General features: G+C 37.5%; 1 protein-coding gene across 3 annotated transcripts in view; it reads left to right on the top strand.

Annotated features, from left to right (window-relative positions):
* PPP3R1 (protein phosphatase 3 regulatory subunit B, alpha) overlaps nucleotides 1-15,608 on the top strand; it is a 72,125-nt gene that overhangs the window by 34,342 nt on the left and 22,175 nt on the right. The gene's annotated exons all lie outside the window — the stretch shown is intronic.

Genomic DNA, 15,608 nt, shown 5'->3' with positions numbered 1-15,608 from the left:
ATTCTTGTTATTAAGAGCTAGTTTTATTCACACATCTCTCTGTGCATGCGTGTGTGTGTATGTATCATATACCTCTATAATGTATATTTACTCTGTAGCAATGTTACCTTTTAACTATTTAAAATGGATAGTGAATTTGACATATAGTCTTCTTATGTTACCAGAGTAGAAGCTTTTTTTTTTTTTGAGACAGTTTTGCTCTTGTTGCCCAGGCTGGAGTAGTGCAATGGCACCATCTTGGCTCACTGCAACCGCCGCCTCCTGGGTTCAAGCAATTCTCCTGCCTCAGCCTCCGGAGTAGCTGGGATTACAGGTGTGCACCACCACTCCCGGACAATTTTTAAAAATATTTTTAATAGTGACGGGGTTTCTTCTTATTGGTCAGGCTGGTCTTCAACTCCTGACCTCGAGTGATCCACCCGCCTTGGCCTCCCAAAGTGCTGGGATTACAGGAGTGAGCCACTGCACCCAGCCAGGAGCATTTTTTAAATAGACATCTTTATTACTAATATCTATACTGCGCTGTAGTTATAAATAAACCCCAAAGTCTCAGTGGCTTAACCTAACAGAATTTTTTCAAGCTGAAGGTTCAAAGTGGATTTATAGGAACTCTTCTCTTTGGTGACTCCTCAGTGATCCAGGCTCCCTTGTCTTGGAAAGCCATCATCTCTAATGCATAGTTCCCAAGATCACTGAGGAAGAGGGAAATTCAAGGACCTGCAGGCAGTGCTTTTATTTGCCTTGGCCCACAGATGATTTATATCACTTGTGCTCATATTTAATATTTATGGGCCAGAACTAGTTATGTAGCACCATCAAACTGCCACTGTTTGGGGCTGAAAAGTATAGCTTTCCATATTTTATGGAAGAAGTGACATATAAGGCACACAACATTCATTAAATCCATCCAAGTAATAAGGATAGTAGCTGACAGTTCATTTTTTGATCCTCTCCCTCCTCCCACCCTCCACCATCAAGTAGACCTTGATGTCTGTTGTTCCTATGTGTTCTTGTTGTTTAGATCCCACTTAAAAGTGCGAAGATGTCTGTTCCTGTGTTTGCTTAGGATCATGGTGTCCAGCTGCATCTGTGTTGCTGCAAAAGATATGATCTCGTGTTTTTATGGCTGTGTAGTATACCATGGTGTATATGTAGCTCATTTTCTTTATCCAGTCTACTGTTGATGGGCATTTAGATTTATTCCATGTCTTTGCTATTGTGAATAATGTAAATATATGTGTCTATGTGTCTTTATGGTAGAATGATTTATATTCATTTGGGTATATACCCAATAGTGGGATTGCTGGGTCAAATGGTAATTGTTTTAAGTTCTTTGAGGAATAGCCACACTGCTTCCCACAATGAGTGAGCTACATTCTTACCAGCAGTGTGTAAGTGTTCCCTTTTCTCTGCATCCTCACCAGCATCTGTTATTTTTTGACTTTTTAGTAATAGCCATTTTGACTGGTATGAGACAGTATCTAATTTGGTTTTGATTTGCATTTCTCTAATGATTAGTGATGTTGAGAATTTTTTTCGTATGATTATTGGCTGCATGTATGCCTTCTTTTGAAAAGTGTCTGTTCATGTCCTTTGCCCACTTTTTAATGGGTTATTTGGTTTTTTGCTTTTAGGTTTAAATTCCTTAGAGATTCTGGATATTAGACCTTTGACAGATGCATAGATTGCAAATGTTTTCTCCCATTCCGTAGGTCCTCTGTTTACTCTGTTGATGATTTCTTTGGCAGAAGCTCTTTAGTTTAATTAGGTCCGATTTGTCAGTTTTTGTCTTTGTTGCAATTGCTTTTGGCGTCTTTGTCATGACATCTTTGCCAGATCCTGTATCTAGAATGGTATTTTCTAGCTTATCTTTCAGGGTTTCTATAGTTTTAGGTTTTACATTTAAGTCTTTTGTCTATCTTGAGTTGATTTTTGTATATGGCATAAGGAAAGGGGTCCAATTTCAATCTCCTCCATATGGCTTGTCAGTTATCCCAGCGCCACTTATTGAATAGTGGAGTCCTTTCCCTATTGATTGTTTTTGTCAGCTTTGTTGAAGATCAGATGGTTGTTTGTGTGCAGCATTATTTCTGGGCTCTCTATTCGTTCCATTGGTCTATGTATCTTTTTTGTAACAGTACCGTGTAGTTTTGGTTACTGTAGCCTTTGCAGTATAGTTTGAAGTCAGGTAGTGTGATGTCTCCAGCTTTATTCTTTTTGCTTAGGATTGCCTTGGCTGTTTGGGTTCTTTTGGGTTCTTTTGGTTCCATATGGATTTTAAAAGAGTTTTTTCTAATTCTGTGAAGAATGTCATTGGTAGTTAAATAGAAATAGCATTGAATTTATAAATTGCTTTGAGTAGTATGCAAGTTTATCTCGTTGTATTGTGCTTTGACTTATTGTACTTTGCAGATAATTGTGTTTCTTACAAATTGAAGGTTTGTGATAACCCTATGCTGAGCAAGTCTGTATCTCCCATTTTCCCAGCAGCATGTAATCACTTCCTGTGTCTGTGTTGCATTTTGGTACTTCTTATTACCAAATATAATCAATATTTCATACTTTTACGTTACTTTATCTATATGGTGGTCTGTCGTTAGTAGTCTTTGATGTTACTGTTGTAATTATTTTTGGGGCAGCATGAACAGTGTCCATATAAGATGGTGAACTTAGTCCAGTTGTCTGTGTTCTGACTGCTGTACTCACTGGCCATTCCCCCAACTCTCTCCCTTTCCTTAGGCCTTCCTATTCCCTAAGACACAACAGTATTGAAATTAGAGCAGTTAATAACCCTACACTACCCTCCAGTTGTTCAAGTAAGAAAGAATTACACATCTTTAATTTTAAATTGGAAGTTAGAAATGATTAAACTTACTGAGGAAGGTGTGTTGAAAGCCCAGATAGGCTAAAAGCTAGGCCTCTTGTGCCACACAGTTAGCCAAGATATGAATGCAAAGGAAAAGTTATTAAAGGGAATTAATAGTACTAACTCCAGCAACCAAACAAGTGATAAGAAAATGAAACAGCCTTTTTACTGATATGGGGAAAGTTTTATGGTCTGGATAGAAGGTCAAACCAGCCACAACATTCCCTTAAGCCAAAGCCTAGTATACAGCAAAGCCCTAACTCTTCAATTCTATGAAGGATGAGAGAGGTGGGGAAGCTACAGAAGGAAAGTTTGAAGCTAGTGGAGGTTGGTTCTTCAAGTTTAAAGGGATAAGCCGTCTCCATAACTTGCAAGGTGAAGCAGCAGTGCTGATGAAGAAGCTGCAGCAAGTTATCCAGATGAAGGTGGCACTGACTTTCCTCTTGGGGACCAGTGCAACTGGTGATTTTAAGTTACAGCCAATGCTCATTCTAAATCTACTCTGCCTGTGCTCCATAAATGGAACAACAAAGCCTAAATGACAGCAGAACTGTTTGCAGCGTGGTTTACTGAATATTTTAAGCTCACTGTTGACACTTACCTTTCAGAAAAAAAGATTTCTTTCAAAATATTGCTGCTCATTGACAATGCAGCTAGTCACCCAAGGGGTCTGATGGAGATAAACATAGAGACTAACGTTTTCATGCCTGTTAACACAACATTCATTCTGTAGCCCATGGAGTAAGGAGTAATTTCAACTTTCAAGTCTTTCTACTTAAGAAATACATTTTGTAATGCTGTAGCTGCCTTAGATAGTCATTCCTCTCATGGATCTGGGCAAAGTAAATTAAAAACATTCTGGAAGGGGCCAGGCGCAGTGGCTCACACCTGTAATCCCATACTTTGGGAGGCCAAGGTGGGTGGATCACTGAGGTCAGGAGTTTGAGACCAGCCTGGTCAACAGAGTGAAACCCCATCTCTACCAAAAATACGAAAATTAGCCGGGGATGCTGGCACATTCCTGTATTCCCAGCTACTTGGGTGGCTGAGATATAAGAATGGCTTGAACCTCTCAGGCGGAGGTTGCAGTGAGCAGATATCACACCACTGCACTCCAGCCTGGGAGACAGAGTGAGAAACCCCGTCTCAAAACAAAAAAAAAAAAAACAAAACAAACCTGGAAAGGATTCACTATTCTGAGTTTGCCATTAAGAACATTCTTGATTCATGGGAAGTCAAAATATCAATATAAACAAGAGTTTGAAAGAAGTTGATTTCAGTCCTCATGGATGATTTTGAGGGGTTCAGGGCTTTCATGGAGAAAATAACTGCAGATGTGATAGAAGGAGCAAAAGAACTAGAAGTGGAGCCTAAAAATGTGGCTGATTTGCTGCAATCTAACTTGAACAGATGAGGAGTTGCTTTTTATTGGTGAGTAAAGAAAGTGGTTTCTTGATATGGAATCTACCGGTGAAGATGTTGTGAACATTGTTGAAATGACAACAAAGGATTTAGAATATTCCATAAATTTGGCTGATAAAGTGGCAGCAGGGTTTGAAAAGATTGACTCCAATTTTAAAAGAAGCTCTACTGTGGGTAAAATGCTATCAAACAGCATTGCATGTTACAGAGAAATCTCTTAGGAAAGTAAGAGTCAAATGATGTGGCAAAACTTTATTGCTGTATTATTTTAAGAAATTGTCACAGCCACCCCTATTAACATTGAAGCGAAATCTACCAGTAGCAAAACGATTAGAACTCATTGAACGCTCAGATGATCCTTAGCATTTTTTAGCAATGAAGTATTTTAAAATTAAGATATATATATTGTTTTTTAGGCATAATGTTATTGCACACTTTATAGACAACAGTAATATGTAAACAGCTTTTATATGCACTGGAAAACAAAAAAAATTCACGTGGTTCCCTTTATTATGGTGATCTGGAAGCATTATATATACTGACTGAGCATCCCAAATATAAACATCTGAAATCCAAAATGCTCGAAAAGCATTTCTTTTGCATGCCATGTCAACATTCATATTTCAGAACATTTTGGATTTCAGAGTTTTAGATTTGGGATGGTCAACCTATATGAGATTTGATGGCCTCATTTTGTAATATGGCTTTGTAAATCATTTTTAAACTTAAAAAAATGGTGATATATATGACCAATTATCCATAATCTTTCCATCCCAATCACTATTTACATTTTATTCTGCTATTTCCTCCCAGACTTTTTTTAATGATTTTTTTTTTTGACGGAGCCTTGTTCTGTCACTCAGACTGGAGGGCAGTGGCATGATCTTGGCTCACTGCAACCTCTGCCTCCTGGGTTCAAGCAATTCTCGTGCCTTAGCTTCCTAAGAAGCTGAGATTACAGGTGAGTGCCACCATACCCGGCTAATTTCTGTATTTTTAGTAGAGACGGGTTTTCACCATGTTGATCAGGCTGGTCTTCAACTCCTGGCCTCGAGCAGTCCACCTGCCTTGGCCTCCCAAAGTGCTGGGATTACAGGCATGAGCCACTGCACCCGGCCGTTTTATGAATTTTTAATATAATTAGGATTATATGAAGACATGTATGTTTCTATTTTAAAACATGAAATAAAATATTATATCTAGAATAGTGTTAGAATTGACCAAAACTAGACCTAATTACCACCCTGTAGACCAGGAATGTTGGTAAACTACTGCCTGCCAGCAGTTTTTATTAATAAAACATAGACATTGGAACATAGCCATGCCCATTTTTCTGTTTTCTGTGCTACAGTGGCAGAGTTGAGTAATTGCAACAGGAAATATATGGTCAACAAAGCTTGAAATATTTACCACCTGACCTTTTAGAAAAAAACTTTTTGAACCTTCTTGTAGACTATAATGGCCTTCTGGACTTGAGAACTAATACTTGTGTCACTGCTGCACAGCTAACTTACCTCCAAAATCTGGTCAAGACAGAAGTTACAAACTGGTACTCTGGGTATTATGTAGATCTGTAATACTTGTCTCTGGTAAAGTCAGTGAGTCTCAGGGTGTTTGTGTGTGTGTGAAAGTGTGTGTGTGTCAGTGTGTCAGAGTTTTGCTCTGTGTGTGTGTGTGTCAGTGTGTCAGAGTTTTGCTCTGGTTGCCCAGGCTGGAGTGCAGTGGTGCAGTCTTGGCTCACTGCAACCTCTACCTCCCGGGTTCAAGAGATTCTTCTGTCTCAGCCTCCCAAGTAGCTGAGATTACAGGCACCCACCACCATGCCCGGCTAATTCTAATTTTTGTATTTTTAGTAGAGATGAGGTTTCACCTTGTTGACTAGGCTGGTCTCAAACACCTGATCCCAGACGATCTGCCTGCCTTGGCCTCCCAAAGTGCTGAGATTACAGGCGTGAGCCACTGTGCGCAGTAATGAGTCAGTTTTATAGTGTCTCTAGAATTCAAAGAGTTTCGCTAAAAATTGAGCCTCTACTTACCGTTTAGTTTGAACACGTGACATGAATTATTCCTCCACTTGCTAGTGGAAAGAAAGAGGTGCGGAGGTCTGTTAGCTAGGCTTTAGGCTGCAATAGAGTTGAGATTGGTTGTTGCTAGTATAACTCCAATGGGGTTGAAGTACTAGTACATTAATTTTTTATTTCTCAGCCAAAGAACAGAGGTCTTGAGGGAACCATAGTTCTCAGATTTTTTTTCTGCTCATTCTTTAAATCAGCGACTGAGGGCCAGAGAAAAATGTCTTAGGGCAAAAGGCAGATGGATGTTCCCTTATGTACATCTGGGGATGGCAAAAGTCAAAGTTTTTTATTTGTTGGGTAAGCATTTGAAATATATTTCATACACTGTTAAGGCTGCCCTCTTCAGTTAATCCTCAGAACTTAGTAGTAAGTCTTCTTTCTTACCACTTTAATTTACACTTTGATTAAACTATTGAGCCTTGTCACTAAAGATCTATACTTGTCATTGTTCAGCCAACTGTGAATCCATCTAAATTATTTGTCTACTATATTTCTTTTTTCCTGTTTCCTGTTTGATTCACTAGAATGTGATATGCTTTTTTTTTTTTAAAAAAAAAAAATCATATTTTACTTAGGGTTTGGATCAATTTCCCCATAATGACCTTTTCCACATTAAAACTGCCACTTTTTTATTCAGCCACACATTGTATTTTATTTTTAAACAAAACCTCTTTACTGTTGGAAGAGCTTAGTTTTATTTAGTTTTGTCTGTGAATAGTACTGTCTTACAAGATTATTAAAATCAATCCTTGACACACTTCACTATTCACTATTTATACTTTTCTATTTAGGCTAATTCCTGTTGTGCCTTCTCATCCTTTCCATGCCTAGCTCAAGTGAGTGTTCTCTGTTTGGCCTTATTCACTTGCCCCAGCCTCAGTGTCCTCTCAACTTTTCTTCTTTCAGTGTAAAGTTGTTTGTGCTCCTTTTTAAAAAAGTTAACAGGACTCTAAATTATATGATATAACATACTGTATTCTTTCCTGTGCCACACAGATAAGTAAGCACTTAACCAAGTATGCACAGATTAGCCACTGGGAAAAAGGGAAATACATAGATTATTACAGTATGAGTAAACTATTATGAGAACTAAAAACAAAGGTTCTAATGAAGAAAAATTACCTTTGGTTAAGGAAAAGCTTCATGGAACGGGTGACTTTTGAAAGTTGTGTAGGATTAGAATGTGGATTCATTCTTTGACCTGCATAGTCATTTCTTTCAGTCTCCTTATATGTTATCCAGAACATCAACATTCTACTCACACTTGTCTGCATTACCTGCTTTTAATAAATGATTTTGCTCCTAATGCTTGAGAAAACTAGGGACTGAGAAAACTTGGGGATGATTTAAGTGTTGGCCTCATTTCCCCCTCACTTCTACCTGCCACAAGAGAAACTTGCCTGATCTCACATTTAATCTTAACCTCCTTTCCTTCAGTATCAGGCCTCCTTTATTCATGGTTAGCCCTTCCCCTATGCTTTTGATCTTGTGCTGTCTCATCTCTAGGATCTTTGTTAAATTTCTTCTTTTTCCCATATGTCTTCAGCTTCTTCCTCTCTTGTTTATAAACACAGTCACCTTCTCTTTGATTTTGATTCTGCATTTATCTTGCAGTTTCTCTATTCTTTCCCATATTTGAACCTCTTAAAGAAGAACATATACAATAAGCTTTATTTCCTTATTTCTGCTAATTTCTTGGCCTACTTCAATCTGGCTTTCAGCTGCTATAACTACACTGACACTACTATCAAGGTCATTATCAACACATTATTTGATTGCTACATCTGGATTGATTTTTAAAACCTACAAAATCACTTGTGACCTTTGGGGAAATTCGAACACTGACTATTTGATACCAAATAATTAATTTTTAGGTGTGATAATGTTATGGTGTATTATGTTCAGAGTTTTTATCTTTTAGAGATAATAACTGATTAGGCTGGGTGCAGTGGCTCACCCTGTAATCCCAGCACTTTGAGAGGCCAAGATGGATGGATCACCTGAGGTCAGGAGTTCGAGACCAGCTTGACCAACATGGTGAAACCCTGTCTCTACTAAAAATACAAAAGAATTAGCGGGGCATGATGGTGCATGCCTGTAATCCCAGCTAACTTGGGAGGCTGAGGCAGGAGAATCGCTTGAACCCAGGAGACGGAGGTTGCAATGAGCTGAGATCGTGCCATTGTACTCCAGCCTGGGCAACAAAAGTGAAACTCCGTCTCACACACAGCAAAAAGATAATACTGGCTAGTTACAAGGAAATAATATGTCTTGGATTTGCTCTAAAATAACTGGGTAGGATATAGATAAAATATTTCTCATGTTTAATGATTGAAACTAGATAATGAGCATATGGAATTTATTATACTCTTTTGTTCAATCTTTGTGTGTGTTTGAAATTTTCTGTTATTGAAAAGTTGGGGCTTTTTAAGTAAATGTAAAAAGGGAGAAGGAAGTAACTAAGTAAAATCAACAAGAAATAACTAGTTACAATTCAAATGGCACACAGACTTCTAAGTTTTAATAAGAATAAGGCTATTTAAGCTAATTTTCACCAGTAAAAGAACTGGGACTTTGACAGTGGGAGCATAATGCCTAGCATAAAGCAGATGCTGAGTGAATATTGGTTGACTGGATCAGCTAGCAAGAGCCCAGAGCTGTATTACATAGAGAACTCTTTGGATAATTTTAAAGGCTGTACCTTTGGGAAAACCTGGTAGTTACTAGTCACCCTATTTGTTTTCATAAATAATAACCCATATTGGTATGATGCTTACCATGTCCCAGGAACTATTCTAAGCACTTTATATACAGTAATTCTTTTAATCCTCACATTAGCCTCAGGAGAGGGGGCACTATTACTTTCCCCATTGTACAGATGAGAAAATAGAAGCAGAGACCTTAAGTAACTGGCTTAAGTCACACAGCAGGTGAAGTAACAAAGCCATGATTTGATCTTAGGCAATCATCTTTCATAGTCATATTTTTAATCACAGTATTATATAGTCATTCTTTAGTAAATCTTACAAGATTAATGTTATAATTGTCTACATGAATAATTCTAGGCAAGACTAGATTTGTCTAAGACAGTAGGTATTCTGAGATACATACATACATATATATATATATATATATATATATATATATATATATATATATATATGTATGTATTTTGGTCATTCAGTTCAGTGTTGGATTTTTATCAGATTTATTCTAGGCCATTGTGACTTTTTTTCTGTCTGTTGGCTAACCTCTCTGGACTGGGAAATGTGTACTCTGTTGGGGTGATTTGCTCAAACTTGAGGCGTTAGTTCTAACTTGGCATGATAACTTGGAAAAGTGACTGAGTGCAAGATGTTACTTTAGATAATTTAAGCAGAGGACTAGATTGGGGCACAGTTGAAAGTAAGAGTGGAAAATCAGATTCAACTAATTGTTGATAAAGCTGGTATAATTCTGAATGGTTTAGATAAAATTAGTAAACACAGGGGCTGTTTTGTAGACTAATCTTTTGATTTCTCTAAAAATGCCAAGGGACCTGGACAACTCATAAAAAAAAAAAAAAAAGAAAGATTTCTCATCTTTCTTTTGTTAGAAGATCTCCTAAGAAGAGCTTGGCAGACTGAAGGAACCTCTCCCTTTGCATAATGAACTACCAGTAGAAACCTTTCTAGCCATTAGAACACTGTTTCTGTTTTTAGTAAACAGTGTCCCATTTAAGCAGTTTTGTTGCTGGTGTAAGTATTTATAGGTGATGTGAAAGTTTAAGCGTAATAATTTTACTTTACTGTTAATGTCTGCTCTTAATGACGTCTCAGAGAGGTTTGCTGTTTTGTTTTGAAAACAGAAAACGTTTTCAGAGAAAAAGATTACCTGTAGTTAATTTTATTTCCTCCTTCATTTCAGCTTTTTTGTTTTGTTTTGTTTTGTTTTTTGAGACGGAGTTTTGCTCTTGTTGCCCAGGCTGGATGCAGTGGCACAATCTCGGCTCACTGCAACCTCCACTTCCCAGGTTCAAGCAATTCTCCTGCCTCAGCCCAAGTAGCCGGGGTTACAGGCATGCACCACCATGCCTGGTTAATTTTGTATTTTTATTAGAGACAGGGTTTCACCATGTTGGTCAGGCTGGTCTCTATCTGACCTCAGGTGATCCACCCACCTTGGCCTCCCAAAGTGCTGGGAGGCATGAGCCACTGAGCCTGGCCCTAAAATGCCATTTATTAAAATATTGTATGCCATTAATTTTGAAGTTGACTTGTGCATTTGTTGCTTTAGATTAACATCTTCATGAATGTATCATACAGTTAATGTTTCTTAGACAGTTTACCAGCTGTCATTTATCATTTACTTGGTAATTTAGTGATCTGAATTCTAATTTGTTTCACCTAGTCACTGAGAATTACTTATGCTTTGCCTGCTCTCAGTAAAGCATTACAGTTAAGGAATGAAGAGAAGAACAAGAGGTTTTCTTAAGTATAGTACATGAACTTACATACTTTGGATTACCTTGTTTTACTGTTAAAGACCTTTTTCTAAAAATCCTGGCCAGGCATGGTGGCTCACACCTGTAATCCCAGCACTTTGGGAGGCCGAGGCAGGCAGATCATGAGGTCAGGAGTTCAAGACGAGACTAGCTAACATGGTGAAACCCCATCTCTACTAAAAAAAAAAATACAAAAATTAGCCGGGCATGGTGGCTTGTGCCTGTAATCCCAGCTACTTGGGAGGCCGAGGTAGGAGAATTGCTTGAACTGGGATCCAGGAGACGGAGGTTGCAGTGAGCCAAGATCACGCCACTGCACTCCAGCCTGGGCTACAGAGCGAGACTCCATCTCAAAAAAAAAAAAAATCCTTGGATTGTCAGTATATTTTAAATATTTCAAGTTTTTAGACAAGTAGTCTTCTTTAAGAAAAATAAAGGACTGGCCAAGTGCGGTGGCACACACCTATAATCCCAGCACTTTGGGAGGATGAGGCAGGCAGATCACCTGAGGTGACCAGCCTGGCCAACATGGTGAAACCCTGTCTCTACTAAAAATACAAAAATTAGCTGGGTGTGGTGATGGGCACCTGTAATCTCAGCTACTTGGGAGGTTGAGGCAGGAGAATCACTTGAACCTGGGAGGCAGAGGTTGTAGTGAGCCAAGACTGTGCCATTGCACTCCAACTTGAGACAAGGTGAGACTCCATCTCAAAAAAAAAGAAAAGAAAAGGACTGGCTTTATTTTCTTTATTCACACTGTCAAATTTTGGTGCTGTGGCAGCACTAAGAAATTTGTGGTTTGAGTAATGAGGTTCATGACATATGGTAATTTGGTTAGCTGACACAAATTTAAATAATTTGAAGAAGTCAGTTACTTTAGCTAGTGAAAAAGCCTAGCTATCTGCCTAGCAAAAATAAAACTTCTTGGATTTTTCTCAGAATGTTAGCGCAAAAGATAAAAGATATGGAAAAATGTGCAAGAAAACAGTGACTTGGAGAACACAGAGTGATAGCGTCTGACTGAAAGAAATTTCAGGAACTGTATTAGATAAGATAGAAGGGGAAATAATCAGTGAAATAATAGGAGAAATTTCTCTTACTTGAAAAATTGAATCTTTCCGTTAAAAGCATTCAAATTGCCACGATCAGATGAAAGAACATCTATGTTTAGTCTCAACTTTTGTAATTTTATAACTTCAAGAGTTAAAAAAAAAAAAAAAAAAAAACCTAAAAGCCTCCAGACCCAGAAGTTGTTACCTAGAAAGAATAGGAGCCCTCTGACATTGGACTTCTTCACAGCAGCAGTAATTGGTAGAAAGCAGTGGACTACTACATTCAAAGTTCTGTGTTTCTAATCCGGAATTTGATACCAGCCAAATGATAACTCAAGTGTGAGAACAACAACAACAAAAAAAGACATTTCCCAAAATTTAAGGATTTGGGAAGGTTAACTTACATAAGTTCTTGAATATGTATGCAGCAAAAGGAAATAGGAGTTCAAGAAAGAGGATGAAATGAGACCCCAGAAACGAAATTCCTAACACACCAGTGAAAACCTCAGGAAAACAACTATGCCACAGGCCTAGAAAGCAATTGGTTCAAATTCAAATGAGATGACAGAGTTGTCTGAGAAGAATGTTTTCAAGAAGAAAGTAAAAACCATTATATGAAATATGTGGTGGAATTTTTTAATGTTAAGATAAAGTGAACAACAAAAAAAACTGAGGGATGCAGTATAAGATTCTTGGCAGTAAACCACATTAAGCTTTGGAGGAGCCATACGTGTAAGTAAGTCTTGAATAATGGAGGCTAAAAGTAAAAGAAGACTTTTAAATATGCATTCTTTTGTGGATTTTTTTTTTTTTTTTTTTTTAAGGAAAATGGGGTAGGGAGTGGAATGTGGTACAAAGCTGAAGAAAAATGCTACTAACATTCAATTGCAACATCACATAGGAACAGTAGATAAAATAAGAGGAAGATCTGGAAAATGTGATGTAATGGGATGGGATTAGACTTAATTTATAGAACAAAGAAATGCTTTAGGAGCCAGATCTTTTGAATAAGATATGTTGTTGAACTAGGCAATATACATTTTAGGGTTTTTTTTTTTTTTAAAATAGTATGTCTTTAAGCAGGGTTATTAATAACAGTGAGAATACTCAAAGATGTCTTTTTATGATGCTATAAATACATTTTTATTAACTTACTGTTTATCTTGATTTGAACCTTTTGAATAAGATGTGTCATTGAACTAGGTAGTACACATTTTGGTTTTAAAAAAAACAATTTCTTAAGGTTATCGATAACAGTGAGAATACTCGAAGGTAAATTTGTATGATATTATGAAAACATGATTTTCATTAACTTACTGCCTATATTTATTAGAACCATAGTGTGGATAAATCAAAAAGAGGAAAAACAGTAACACACAGGCCTTCAGCAGGAAAAATGATAATATACATGTTGAGAGAAGGGTTAGAAAGGATATCTTAGAAATACATGATCTGATTTTTATCTCCCTGGAGTGGGAAGACTCTTACTGTTCTCTTTTCTCCACATTTAGCCCAGAAATGCAGGTTGGGGGAATAGCAATGGTGCATGGTATCTCTTAGCCTAAGGCTCGTTGGTAACTCCTCAGATGTAACTAACATAGGAAAAGAAATTATATCAGAAAGTATTTCAAGAAATCCCAGTCACCTCACTTTGTCATCAAACTTTATAACATTGAGCAGCTTACCTAACTCTTTGGGTCTGTTTTCACATCTTGAGTTTTTCGTCTTCTAGGTTTCTTGCAGCTTTTTACATTACATGGCTTTTCTATGCTAGATTTTTCTCACGAAGCTCACTAAGCTCTGAAAACAATTCTAAGAATGTATTTTTAGGATCGTTATAAGTGTTTTGTGACATCTTTGGACATCATTCATTGGGTGAGTTCTATCTAGTGTGTTGGTGATTTTTAGTCATTTTTTAAAAATGTAGGAGGAAGTCAATGGTATGTGGTATTTATATTTTGAAGAAGGAGCGTTCTAGAAAAGAAAACACAATCACAGTATCAGTAATGAAAGCACTGAAATCCTTACAGATTCTTATAGATATTAAAAGAATAAGAGAATGTTATAAACAATTTTATGCCAATAAATTTCATACCTTAGATGAAATGGACAAATTCCTTGCAAAACAAATTAATAAAACTGACAGTAAGAGGAAATAGAAAATCTTAGTAGCCTTTTATCAGTTAATAAAATTGATTTCTTATTTCAAAATCTTTCTACAAAGAAAATACTAGGGCCAAACGGCTTTACTGGTAAATTCTATCACATTTAATGAAAAGAAAGAAAGATATACACCCAGTAATGGGATTGCTGGGTCAAATGGAATTTCTATTTCTAGGTCCTTGAGGAACGGCCACACTGTCTTCCACAATGGTTGAACTAATTTACACTCCCACCAACAGTGTAAAAGTGTTCCTGTTTCTCCACATCCTCTCCAGCATCTGTTGTCTCCGGATTTTTTAATGATTGCCATTCTAACTGGCGTGAGATGGTATCTCAATGTAGTTTTGATTTGCATTTTTTCTAATGACCAGTGATAATGAGCATTTTTTCATATGTTTGTTGGCCTCATGTATGTCTTCTTTTGTAAAGTGTCTGTTCATATCCTTCGCTCACTTTTGAATGGGCTTGTTTTTTTCTTGTAAATTTGTTTTAGTTCTTTGTAAATTCTGGATATCAGCCCTTTGTCTGATGGGTAGACTGCAAAAATTTTTTCCCATTCTGTTGGTCGCCGATTCACTCTATTGACTGTTTCTTTTGCTGTGCAGAAGCTGTGGAGTTTGTTTAGGTCCCATTTGTCTATTTTGGCTTTTGTTGCCAATGCTTTTGGTGTTTTGGTCATGAAGTCCTTGCCTATGCCTATGTCCTGAATGGTTTTGCCTAGATTTTCTTCTAGGGTTTTTATGGTGTTAGGTCTTATGTTTAAGTCTTTAATCCATTTGGAGTTAATTTTAGTGTAAGGTGTCAGGAAGGGGTCCAGTTTCTGCTTTCTGCATATGGCTAGCCAGTTTTCCCAACACCATTTATTAAACAGGGAATCCTTTCCCCATTGCTTGTTTTTGTCAGGTTTGTCAAAGATCGGATAGTTGTAGATATGTTGTGTTGCCTCCGAGGCCTCTGTTCTGTTCCATTGGTCTATATCTCTGTTTTGGTACCAGTACCATGCTGTTTTGATTACTGTAGCCTTGTAGTAGAGTTTGAAGTCCGGTTGTGTGATGCCTCCTGCTTTGTTCTTTTTGCTTAGAATTGACTTGGCTATGCGGGCTCTCTTTTGGTTCCATATGAAGTTTAAGGTGTTTTTTTCCAGTTCTGTGAAGAAGGTCATTGGTAGCTTGATGGGGCTAGTGTTGAATCTGTAAATTACCTTGGGCAGTATGGCCATTTTCACATATTGATTCTTCCTAACCATGAACATGGAATGTTTCTCCATCTGTTTGTGTCCTCTCTTATTTCGTTGAGCCGTGGTTTGTAGTTCTCCTTGAAGAGGTCCTTTACGTTCCTTGTTAGTTGTATTCCTAGGTATTTTATTCTCTTTGTAGCAATTGTGAATGGCAGTTCGTTCTTGATTTGGCTCTCTTTAAGTCTGTTATTGGTGTATAGAAATGCTTGTGATATTTGCACATTGATTTTGTATCCTGAGACTTTGCTGAAGTTGCTTACCAGTTTCAGGAGATTTTGGGCTGAGACGATGGGGTCTTCTAGATATGCAA

This window comes from Aotus nancymaae, unplaced genomic scaffold (genome assembly GCF_030222135.1).
Source record: "Aotus nancymaae isolate 86718 unplaced genomic scaffold, 86718_ANA_hifiasm-v0.15.2.pri h1tg000057l, whole genome shotgun sequence".
Classification (NCBI taxonomy): Eukaryota; Metazoa; Chordata; class Mammalia; order Primates; family Aotidae; genus Aotus; species Aotus nancymaae.
The sequence above is the reverse complement of the archived record's forward strand: the minus strand, read 5'-3'. Positions and strand labels throughout refer to the sequence as shown.